This window comes from Prosopis cineraria, unplaced genomic scaffold, assembly GCF_029017545.1.
Source record: "Prosopis cineraria cultivar Desert tree isolate PC_DT_omini unplaced genomic scaffold, ASM2901754v1 PC2, whole genome shotgun sequence".
NCBI lineage: Eukaryota > Viridiplantae > Streptophyta > Magnoliopsida > Fabales > Fabaceae > Prosopis > Prosopis cineraria.
In genome coordinates, this window is record NW_026555333.1 from 19,514,862 (window position 1) to 19,528,268 (window position 13,407).

General features: G+C 35.1%; 1 pseudogene; it reads left to right on the forward strand.

Annotated features, from left to right (window-relative positions):
• Positions 1-1,457: 1,457 nt before the first annotated feature.
• On the forward strand, positions 1,458-12,827 carry LOC129302607 (probable metal-nicotianamine transporter YSL6; annotated as a pseudogene).
• Positions 12,828-13,407: the final 580 nt, after the last annotated feature.

Sequence of the window (13,407 nt, forward strand, 5' to 3'; positions counted from 1 at the left end):
GCTTCTCACTCTTTCTTCTCAAATTCATGGAAAAATTATAGAATAGAGCAACAATCAGGTTCGAATATCACAAAAACATAAAGAAGTATGGAACCATTTTGGGATCACAAATCAACATTACTGCAGTTTGAACACTATTGCAAATGCCTTACTAGAATGACACTAGAAAAAAATGTACAATCAACAAAAAACACAAAATCAGTCTCGCCCCCACCGAAGAACAGATGGAAGGAGGGAAGGATGGAGAGAGAGGCACCGAACCTGGAAGAAGAGAAGAGGGGCCACTGACCACAGAGCAAACACACCGGACCAAAAATGGGAGCAACAATAGAGGACATCTCACTGACGACTGTGCACCCCTGGAGCTGATATGGAGAACTCGATCAACGATAAAGCAGACGGTTGAGCCACGACGAGAAGAAGCAACCGAGGAAGATGCCGAAACAGAGCACGAATAGGGCTCTCTCATGTGCGGGTACCTTTATTTTGAGCTTAGGGACATTTTTGACAATTCTGATTATTTTTTATCCCAAGGTCCTTAATTGAGATTTTTATTTTTTTAGGGTCCCTAATTGAAATTAATGTCTTTATGGGGTCCTTAATTGTCATTTTTCCTTAATTAAAACCTGGATACTATAGAAGTTCTTGTCACAAAAAAGCTTGAGACTTTAAACAATACCAAAGACTTCTATGATAATCACAGGGTAATTGCCAATATTAGCACTAAAATCATAAAGCCAGCAAGCACTACTACCACAAATCACATCATTACACTTACTAACCCCATCTTTAAAGGAGCTAGTGTTGTTATGCCATTTTTTTTTTTGTTCATGATAGCTTTCGTTATCATAACTCACAAATATAAGGCCAAACTAATCCTGATCGAGATCGGATCAGCTCATTTTTAGGGAAAGCCTTTACCACATCTCCTTAAAGGATTTATCATGCTGACTGCATTCTCAAAACTTGAACTCAAAACTTTTGATTAAATTAGAATGAACTCATATTAGTCAACTAAGCATTTGATAGTTGATTATCCCATTGTTTAAATTGTTATTGGTGTAACTCAGTTATTTAATATATAAATTTTTATTGTTTTGATTTTAGATTTAATGAGTAATGTGATATAATTTAACAAATGTTATTATCTCCCTTCCATGTGCTTTACTAGGATCCAAATCAGATGGGATACGCCCACTTTCTAGGACGGGACGATGATCGACACCCCTATTTAATATTTAATGTTTTAGCCTATTTTCATAAAAAAATAAATAGATAGACAAGATTAATTTTTTATTAAGCCCATTTGTTCATGTTGGAAGGACTACAATTCCAAATCACCATCAACGTGAGCTCATACCAATCCTATCTCATTATCCAATCAGCCATGGGGCTGAATGCAGAATACTGTAATAGGATCTTCTTAGGTGCAGATTCGATGCAGTTTTATTTAATTGAATCCCCACGGGGGAACTGAGTCTGAGAGCTCAAGCGTGGGTGTTTCGGAGCCTTTGATTTCGGATTCACGGAAGTCTCAGTCCCCAGAATTGGAGCGTATCTCGGAATGGAGGGACCAAATCACCGTCAGAGGATTGGTGGTCAGTGCGGTGCTTGGGAGTTTGTGCTGCATGATCACTCACAAGCTCAATTTGACGGTTGGGATTACTCCTGCTTTGAGCGTCGCAGCTGGCTTGGTGGGTTTTTTCATCGTTAAGACCTGGACTGGCTTCTTGTCCAAGTTGGGATTCTACACCAAACCCTTCACGAGACAGGAGAATACCGTCATTCAGTCATGTGTTGTTGCTTGTAATGGGGTCGCTTTTGGCGGTAACCCTCCCTCAACCCCCCCCCCCCCCCGGGTCTCTCTAACTCGCACACAATTACCCCCCTTGGTTATGCCTTTGCATGTGCTGTTGAATCAAAAGGATGTTTTCATTGTAATTTTATATTTCCTACTATGTTGACTGAATTAGGGTCCCATTATATTATTTTGTATATGACTTTTCTTGTTCAGGTCAGCTTAGAGGGTTCACAAGTCTCAGAGAAGTAACCATTTTTTGGGCTAAACATTAATTTCTCCCTGATTTATGCGATGTACTAGTAATAGGGGTTGGATTTTGGATTCTTGATCAGCCAGAGCCATTTCCCATTGGTATTTTCTAACAAACGTCTCAACTCTAATGAAGATAATAACTAGTGTGAAAAATTGAATTATGTGTTTGACAAGTGGCACAAGCATGTAGTTAGATGTTGGTTTACTCCCTCCGGTTCCTTGTACAAGATGTTTGAAACAATTTTCATACAGATTAAGAAAAGTTGTTAGATTTCTTTATTTGTTCAAATCATCCTAATATTCCCATTATAACCTTATTAATTAAAGGGAACCTCATCATGCCATGCTATAGTCACAAGAAAGCTATTATTAAAATTGTAGGGGTAAAAATGGAACATTGTTTGATATTTTGACTAGGCACCTTACAATTTGGAGTAGCTTTTATTTTTAGAAGGCACCTTATGATAAGCCACCTGAGAGAGTATATGTTTTAAAATTACATAAAGTATTGTAATCGCTCATTTAAATTTTGAATGTGATTATTAATTTTCGTAAGTTCATATTTTATTAAAAAAGCTCAAGGCTTACATATTGGAAGTGTGTCTGAAGGGAAACCTGAAAGAGGAACCAGCGCCACTTCGTTCTTGAGATCCTACTCTGAAACTTCAGTTAGTTCTGTAGGGAAAATTCTGGACGTTGTTATTGGGGCTCTGCAGGTGGTTGTGATATCTCCTATGGGTGATTTGTCAGATACCCAGCAACAACGTAATGGAGGCAAACTTTACCTCAAGGACAATGGGATTTGCACATGTTTCTAAGAACATGATGTATCTTTTACATGCTAAATTTCTAACAAGTGAGACCATTGGAGTTAGCACCTTTTTTTGTGGAATAACAAACTCTAAAATACAATGTGCTACTAAGATTTTGTAATTTTTGTTTTGATTCACTCATGAGGCAATCGTGTGTAAGGTTTAAAAATAGTAATGGATGTTAAAACTTCAAATGTGATTGTTTCCTTATTTGTATGAGGTGAACATGGTGTTCTTCTCTGTTTCTGCACTATTTTTCATTTCAAATATACTGATTTACCTTCAATGTCTTGTTTCTAAGAGTTTCTTCTTACAGAGTGTTGTGTTTTCATTACATATCTTATTTGCTAATTGTGACGCTAATGACAGGTGGGTTTTTTTCATCCGTGATTGCAATGGATGAGAGAACATATGAACTTATTCGCCCTGATTATACTGGCAATAGGGCTGACGATATTAAAAACCCAGGCTTGGTTTGGCTGATCAGTTTCATGTTTATTGTCAGTTTCCTTGGACCCTTTAGTCTTGCCCCACTTCGTAAGTTATTCCATATGGCTCAATACTATCTTATTGAGTGTCCTAAAAATTGTTTAGTTTTGTCTATTCTTAGTTACTGCAATCTATTTGCATATATTCCCCCCCCCCCCAAAAAAAAAAGCAATCTAGTTGCATATATCATTTGCTTTTAATTTTTAAACAAGATGTTGACTAAAGGAAGAAAAAAAAGAAAAACTTTGAATTAAGATGCCATCTAAAATCATGATTGACGGTTGGAACCTGTATTTTGATTTCTACCTCCTCCTGACCAGTATTCACTCAATATCAGGCCATGATCATGGATTTTAAGCTTTCATATCCTAGTGCAACTGCTACAGCAATGTTAATTAACAGCTTCCACAACATTACTGGAGCTGAACTTGCAGGGCATGTGGCAGAAATTAATGCTGGACTACTCCGAAGCATGCTGTATCTTAATTTCTACTAGTATCATACTGGTTGATAACTATGTATTGGCTGCACTTCTCCTTGAATCTATCCGATCAATATGCTGTGGTTTAGTCACTGCATCATAAAAGAACCCTAAACTTAAGTGACAAAATTCAGTTTGTGAACTGGTGACATTTCGGTTTTTCTTTTATTTTTGTATTCTAATTAGTATTATCTATTAGGAACCAAGTCCGTCAACTGGCGAAGTATTTAAGTATAAGCTTCTTCTGGAGCTGCTTTAAGTGGTTCTTCAGTGGCATTGGAGATTCATGTGGATTTGACAACTTTCCTAGCTTTGGATTTACACTTTTTAAGAAGACGTAAGATTCATAATTTTGGCCTCTCTGGCCTTTTCTGTCTTGAACATTCCCCTATTCTGCATTTGATATATACTGTTCAATCTGCTGATGACTAAGTTTTTAACAGTCAAATAAGCTAGTGTCACATTGTATGTGGGCTGCAGCAATATGCTGCTATGGGAAAATAGAGTGTGAAAATGCAGGCTTACAAGTAACAACAACAACAACAACAACAAGTCTTTATCCCACTAGATGGGGTCGGCTACATGGATTGCAAGACGCCATTGTGCTCTATCATTTATCAAGCTTTTAGGAATATTATTAATTAAGAGATCGCGTTTAATAACTTCTAAGAGTATTCTCTTAGGCCTTCCTCTACCTCTCTTACAACAACAACAACAACAACAAGCCTTTATCCCACTAGGTGGGGTCGGCTATATGGATTGCAAGACGCCATTGTGCTCTATCGTTTATCAAGCTTTTAGGAATATTATTAATTAGAGATCGCGTTCAACAACTTCCAAGAGTGTTCTCTTAGGCCTTCCTCTACCTCTCTTAATTGGACTCAAAGTTATATGTTCCACTCTTCTCACTGGTGCTTCCCTTGGTCTTCTTTGTACATGCCCAAACTGTCTCAACCGATTTTTTACCATTTTTTCCTCAATAGGTGCCACCCTCACTTTTTCGCGTACGTGCTCATTTCGAATTTTATCTTTACGTGTATGTCCGCACATCCATCGTAACATTCTCATCTCTGCTACTCCAACTTTATGCTCTTGCTGTCTCGTTAGAGCCCAGCATTCACTACTATATAACATTGCCGGTCTGATAGCAGTGCGATAAAACTTTCCTTTAAGTTTATTAGGCACCTTACAGTCACAAATAACTCCTTTAGCTTTTCTTCAATTAAACCACCTAGCTTAAATTCTATGTGAAATATCTCCACTGATTTCGCCATCATTTTGAATAATGGCTCCTAAATATATAAACTTTTCCACTTGAGGTATAATTTGATCTCCCAATTTCACTTCCAAATTATTGTCGAAGAGTCCTTTACCAAATTTACAATATAAATATTCCGTCTTACTTCTACTCAGATGAAAACCTTTCGACTCCAATGTCCTCCTCCATAACTTAAGTTTGCAATTAACCTCTTCTCTTGTCTCTGCTATAAGAACTATATCATCCGCGAAGAGCATACATTTCGGAATTTCCCTTTGAATATGTTCCGTCAAAACATTTAAGATCAAGTTGAACAAATAAGGACTTAGAGATGATCCCTGATGTAGTCCAATCTTTATAGGAAAATTCTTTGTTTGACCACTAGGTGTTCTTATACTAGTTTTTCTTGAAAGCTGTAAATCACACTCAAGTTTATGTATGTATATTGATTGTATGCTATCCAATTACACCCTATACATAGTTTGCACTACTACCAGCTCATCTCTCAATCTAGAACCACCCAATCTGGAGTATTTATATTGGCTCTCAGCTTTTTATGAAGATGCAGAACTTTTTCTCAACAGCATTCTACTCCAGAATCTTATCAACCAATTGTAGCTTAATAAACTCAGCAAAGTAGTCTCATAGCTCGATGACAACACATCTTGAAGTATTAAACACAGCTAGGATCAACTTGCTTTGCTGGGAAAGATTCCCTGTAATTGCCAAATATGGAAACAAGATGACTAGCATATAACTTAACTTCTAAAAGTGTAGGCATGAGTGTAAAAGTTCATGTTTGTTAAATCACATAATTGCTGAGAAAATTGCAGTATGTACTTTGTTAACTGACAGACTTGAAAAGGCATCTGGTTTTTGAGGAGTAACAATAAAGCAGGAAAAAGGCTTTAGATCTTCCCAAACTGGTGTGTCACCCTAGTTCATGCCCAATCTTGTGTATCAAGTCAGGTGAAAGGTCTGAAAATAGCACAAGTAAGATAATGGAGATTGCATTCAGAGTGATTTGAATTTTTAGGCAATTGAAGTCCTGATTCTTGAGTACTAAGGTTGAGAGGATATTTCTGTTATCAGTTGTCCTTCTCTGGTCAGTTGCTGGATGTTCTATTTTAAATTGTAGTTGGGGTTATTGAAATGAATAAAGTTTTCCTTGCTACATGGATCTAGGACCTCCTAATACGGGTCACTCCACATCATTCTCCCCTCCCTTTTGGGTGCAATTTGACAATCCCCTGCTGCACAGATGAGGGTTGCACATCCTCTAACTTTTGACATATCATGTTAAGGTGGAAAGCTAGCGATTGAAGTTACATAAAAGATGTGAAACTTTTTGTATTGTATCAAATCACCTGTTATTTGGAAGCCATACTGGACTCCAACTTCTCTAGGTCAAGCCAAGAAAGACCTCTAGGCTGCAAAGCTCTCTCAAGCAGCTACATGCCCAAGATTCAAATTCAAAACAACTGGTTAAGTTAAAATAGTCCCCTACCAGCTGAGGCTGAGCTATGCGCTCATTGGTACAACAACAACAAGAAGCCTTATTCTAATAAGTGAGGTTGGCTACATGGATTGTACGAAATCATTTTGCACTCATTGGTATATTAACTAAAGGATTTATGTGATACCCAATGATTGTTGCACTTGTTTTTATGTTGATGCTTCAATTTTATGATTATAAATTTCCATATTCCCTCAAGTGCAGCATCAATATTCATAACTCAACGTATATATTATTAAATCTATATGAGACTGCACTATTCATAAGTCATAAGTAGTGCAACATTAGACTTGATGTGAGTGCGATTGGGTCCACAATCTGGTTAGGTTTTCCTTTGAGATTGATACAAACATCTCATTTTTTTTTTTTTTTGGTCTGTGTTGAGTCTTAATTGTCCTTCCTAAGGTAACTTAACATGAGTTTTTGTACTTCATCAGTACCATGTCAAACTTTTCTAGTATTGATGATTTGAACATTGTGCTATATACTTGTAATTGGTGAATGCTGTTGCTTTTGAGTAATGAATGTGATGGGGTTTCAAGCTACGAGAATTTATTGATGGATGACATGGTTTTCATTTCATGCAGGTTCTACTTTGACTTCAGTCCAACTTATGTTGGATGTGGTCTCATCTGTCCTCACATGGTCAATTGTTCACTTCTTCTTGGAGCCATCATATCTTGGGGTTTCTTGTGGCCCTTTATCTCTGGCCATGCTGGGTACTGGTACCCAGATAATCTTGATGGCAATGACTTTAAAGGCCCTTGTGGGTATAAGGTGTGGCAAAATAATTATAGTTGCAGTTCACCAGTTGAATGTATTCAAAGTGGAATTGTCTATCCTTAAAGGAATACATTGTTTTGAGATATTGAAAGAAGTGCAAGCGTAGATTTAGTGAGGGAAAGGTGAAGTCTTGATCAATCAAGACTGAGGAGCTAAGCTTGGGTGGCCTATTACTTGTCTTGTACATAATCCTAACTGGGATCAATGGTATCTGATCACCAGTGCATAATGAGGAAAATTTGTTCATTTTCAGTATGTGGGGTTCTAAGTTTACTTTTGGTTCGTTATGGCTAAGCTTAAAGTACATTTTTTCTGAACAATTATGATGAATTCGATACTATCATTCTTAGAAGCTAGTTTGATTTAGTATTGGAATGTTTGTTGCAATGGAATATGCGCACTATAACAAGCTGCCATGAACATGAACTAGGGTTGTGCCAAGCTGGAGTTTTTCAAAATTTCTAAGTTAGCTTATCCTGTCTAGTTCAGCTTCTTCATGAAAATTAATGAGACTTTTTTTTTTTTTTTGCTTCTCTGTTGATTAGTTTGTATACTGTACCATGAATGCCTTATCGTTCTGCTGGAAAATACTTGTTGCGCTGTGTGCAGGTGTTGTTGCTGTGTGCAGATGTTCATATCTATTTCCCTTATTCTAGGAGATGGTATATACAATCTGGTCAAGATTATGATGATAACTGTAAGGGAGATGTACAGAACTAGCTGCAGATAGAATAGCCTTCCTGTTCTAATGGTGGTTCATGGTGAGTACAGTAAATACCATTTCCCCACTTTGGCGCAAAAAAAAAAAAAAAAAAGGAAAAGAAAGAAAGAAAAAAATCTCCCTCCCCTCCCCCCCCCCCCCAAAAAAAAAGGAAGAAAGAAAGAAAGAAAGAAATGAAGTCCAATCTTGTATTTTAGAAGGTCATGTGTAACTTTTGGTATTGAGTTGTATTTTGGTAAACCACTTAGCTGAATTGCACTGACACTTATTTTAAAGTGGCTGATTATATGCTCGTAGTAATATGTAGCATCAAGGGGTGTATGTCGATTAGAACATGGCAATAGTAATATTTTATGACCTCTTTAAATAACTGTTATCTTCATTTAATTTTAAAAAGTCATGTTGGTCTTTTATATTTATTTATATTTGATAGCTAGTATAATCCTCATCATGAATCAATGGAAAATGGCAAAGGACCATATCTCTCATTTTCATGTCTTGCTTGACCTGGCTTGGATTTGAGTCCAAGTATGCAATCTATAGAACTTAAATGTGCCTCTTATTATGCATGCTTTTAGATGATGAGTGTTCTCGACTGCAATTAGAATGAAGGATGAGGGATGAGATATTTTTAATGGACCAGATACCCTTCTGGTTTGCAGCCTCTGGGTATGTGGGCCTTGCTGCAATATCCATAGCAATAATGCCAATTATCTTTCCTCCTCTCAAATGGTACCTGGTTTTGTGCTCCTCCATTCTTGCCCCTGTTCTTGCCTTTTGCAGGTCTTACGGCAAAGGTCTCAGAGACTTCAGTCTAGCTTCCACTTATGGGAAGATTGGTCTTTTTGTCATGGCCTCATTAGTTGGCCCGAATGGTGGGGTAATAGCTGGAATAGCATTTTCTGTTGTAATGATGTTGATTGTGGCAACTTCAGCCGATCTCATGCAAGATTTCAAGTCGGGTTACCTCACCCTATCATCAACGAAATCAATGTTTGTGAGCCAGTTAGTTGGATCAGCCATGGGTTGTATCATCGCGCCCCTTACCTTCTGGTTGTTCTGGACTGCTTTTGATATTGGATCACCTAATGGTCCCTATAAAGCACCGCTTGCTGTTATATACAGGGAAATGGCCGTAGTAGGTGTTGAAGGATTCTCTTGAGCTTCCAAAGTATTGCCTGGCCTTATGTTGTGGTTTCTTTGTGGCTGCCGGGCTTATCAATCTTCTGAAGGATGTGACTCCAAAAAGGTAGAGTTGGGAATACGGGTGGGCCCGGCCTTTTAGGGCCTGAGCCCTAAAGCCCGGTTTCCCATTTTGACTCCCATTTCTCAAGCCCGGCCCTTATACTCAGGGCTTAGGGCCAGGCCCATAAGCCCTTTCTTAAAAAATAAAAAAATTAAAATAAAATTAAACATTATAAATAAATTAAAATATTTTAAAATTAAAAAAATTAAAATCATCATAATTTTTTAAAAATTAAATAACATACATTAGAAGTCTAGTAATAAAATTTAAATCTTCATTTAAAAAATAGTTCATTTTTTTATAAATATACAAACATAATAATTATAGAAAAATAAAAAATATCATAAATTTTATACTATACATTGATATTTATTAAATTAGATTAAATTAATTTTAGAATAAATTAAAATTAATAATAATATAATGTGTGTAGGATCAGGTGAGCAGGTCATTGATTTCAAACACGTGTTTTACTAAAAAAAATAATAATAAAAATAATATAACAGGGCTTGAAGGGCAGTCTGGGCCCGAGCCCTACTTTACAGGGCTTATCAGGGCCAAGCCCTCAAGCCCGATTACTTTAAAAAAAATTTATTTTCAAAGCCCGAACTTTTATTTAAACAGGGCTTTTAGGCCCGGCCCTCCAAGCCCGGCCCTTATTCCCAGCTCTACCAAAAGGGTATCACAGTGTATTCCTATAGCAATGGCCATGGCTGTTTCCTTTTTCATTGTATGTATGGGAGCGGTTGTATAGGAAGGATGTCGATGACTATGCTGGAGCTGTTGCTTCGGGTTTGATATGTGGTGATGGGATGTGGGCAATTCCGTTGCCAATCCTCTCTATTTTGAGAATCAGTCCCCCTACCTGCATGTCCTTCAGCCCATCTGTAAGCAGCTGATTATAATAAACTTCACACTGGTCATACAGTTCTCTGGGTGACAATGGAAACTGAAATGATTTATCAAGCCCATGTAAATGCATGATCATGTAAGTATCACTGTAATTATCTATCCCTATGTGTATGTCTTTGCTTTGAACTATTTCCTTTTTGTAGAGCAACAACAGATTTTTGTAGTAGAATCAGATACTAAGCTCAGAGAATCCCTCAAAACACTGTGTTTGGATTAATTAAGATTTGTATTTGGATCAAAGGATTTAGGCGAAGTTTTTAGTATTTTGACTTATTTTATTATATTTTTATAAAATATAAAATCTTATTTCTCTTTTTTTAAAATGGAAAACTGCATGTAAATTCACCACTATCAAAATTAAAAGATTTAAATTGAAATCATTCGTTTAGGTTTGCAAAAATTTGTAGATTTGAATTTGATCTATCCAAGTTTAAATCCATTTTTATTATATTTCATTTGTAATTTAAAATTTTATTTATATTTTAAATATTTAAATTTTAGTCAATTCAAATTTTTTGTTCATTTCGTGTTTCCATTATTGATACTCTATGATTTATATTTTTTGTTATCTTTTGTTTTCGTCTGTCATTGGTTGAAAAATAGGAGTAAACTTATTACTTTTGTTTTTTTAATTTTTGTTTTAAATCTCAACTCATATTTCTTGTTCATTTAAAATTTTTTAAACTATCTAAATAAATGATTTTAAATATATGAAATTTAAATACAATATATAAAATACAAGATTTTAAATCTAAAATTTAAATTCTCATTTCTTAATGCGAATGCTAACTAAATTTATTCCTGAGGAGGGGAAAGGGTGTGAATGACTGAAAGTGTTTGACTTTTAATTAGGGTAATTTGTTGTATTCATGTATTAGTAGATGATGCGTTCGATGCCTGAGATGTTTACACACGCACACCCCTCACCTTCTATGCTTGAGTATCTATAATCAATATACAATCAATGCATAATGAGAATGTAGTAAACTTGGAAGTTATATATTGGAAGTTATATTTGCAGGGTTTGACTTGACTTCACATAAAAAGTAACATTTTCATCCGTTATCTACTTCACATGAAAAGTACAATGAAAAGGTTGACCATGTGCAAAATATAGGTCTTTGCAAAACTGGATTCTTATTTCTTGGTAGGAGGAATTCCAAATACTTGGATTTTTGGTACAGTAATAGGTTTTGTGTGGATAATAAATTTAGTTGGAATTGTGTTTTGAAATATTGAAGAAAAAGTTTTTGTATGATTTATGCTTCAAATAATCTTTGAGACTACAAACAATAGAAGAAAGCAGAGAGAAGCTGAAGAACACAGACAACAGAATCAGCCAATGGCCAACCAAGAGTTTGAGAGAGGATCTAATAAAATAGATTATATATTCTATTTTTCAAAATAGATTTGTTAATTGTTTATTAAAATACCGATGTCTGAGTTTTTTTTTGTAATAATAAGGTTATTAGATTTAATAAAAGCATATTTATTAAATCTAGTGAGTGGTGATCAAAGGTATAAAATATACTTCTCTTATTGAAATTTGCCACATAAATAAAGACCTATTAATATTATCCTAAACTCAGCTTAGTTGTTAATAAATTTGAGAGTAATTAATTGTGTTGAGTGGGATTTCTATGCAATTCTCCCTTTCAATTTTATAGTAGTTACAATGATGGTTCCAAAGTTTCAAAAAATATTTGAAATGCCCTTCTTCTATTGCTGAGTTGTAAAATTCCTCTAAGGATTTTGGACAAATCCGCATTGAAAGATTTTTGCCTAGTGCAATTTGTATCATTAACTTTTAATTGATGTAATGTTATTCCAAAAGTTTTTAAAAAAGGTGTGAAGTCATCCTATGCTAATGTTTGATCAATGTCAACTATTAGTTGAAATTTTTTTGATCAAGACTAAAGGATAACTTTGTCTTAGAAGCTTTTTTTTTTTTAATGGTTTAAAGAAGCAATTGGTATCATAAACCTTCAATTAAAACAATATTTTTAAGTTATCAATGTTCAAATCAAAAGAAAGATCAACAACCCATTATCAACGTTAAAAAATGGTTTGTATTTTCATATTCTAACCAGAGGCTTTACTTGAGGGTGACTAGGTGCAAGACCAACTCTTTTTTAAGAACACAAAATACATGTTAGCCACAGAAGGCCTGGCTTGCTCTAAGATATCCCCAAGGTCATCCGAAGGTTGGAAGATAGCATGAAGCCCACGAGTTGCAGCCAGTCCAGCTTTAGCAAGAAGATCCGCAGCCATATTACAATCATGAGATGGATGGAGAAGATTGATGATCCAATCCCTTTCGAAAAGGTGCAAAACCAACTCTATTTAAGCGTTCCACGAAGTTGCTATTGAGCAGCAAAATCTAGACTAAATTACTCTTATTTTTTCCATGAGCAAGTCCAAAAATGTACCATGAGCAAGTCTTTGAGGTTTTGCAGGATTAATATTGAGAAAATATAGACTTGCTCAGACTTTTATGTAGGCAATATAAACTAGCCCATGGTAGGAGGAATGAAAATCAAAGTGATTTGGACTGAATTTTTGTGAATCATGGTAGTAAGATCACTCTATGGATTACAATACCAAATTGCATATTTAAGTTCTTTGCCAACTAAATAAATAAGTAAATAACGCACATGCTTAGGTATGGGATTCGTGCAATATATATATATATATATACATATGAGAGAAAATATGATACTGTGTTTTGTTTCTAAATTTTATATATATTGTTTTATTTTGTTATTCTCGGTCCCTTCAATTTAATTCCTTTATAATATTAATTTCTATAGCTTTAGAAATGCACATAAAAACCATGACTTAGTTCTGATTGATTGAATTAATTTTATTGACATGTACTCATTCTGTTTCTATATATAAGATAAAAAATTGTATCATACAATTTAAGAAAGTCAGTTAATTATAATAATTGTGTTTGAAAATAAAAAAAAGACTAAAATACCTCATGTTAATCAATATAAACATACATTAATTATTTCTCGTTAATGTAAATTATAAGGGGTGATTTAAAAAATGTGTAATAAATGTTTATTAAAATGAGTGATTTTACTTATAAAAAAATACAAGTGAAAAGTGATAGTTTTTCTAATAATAAAAA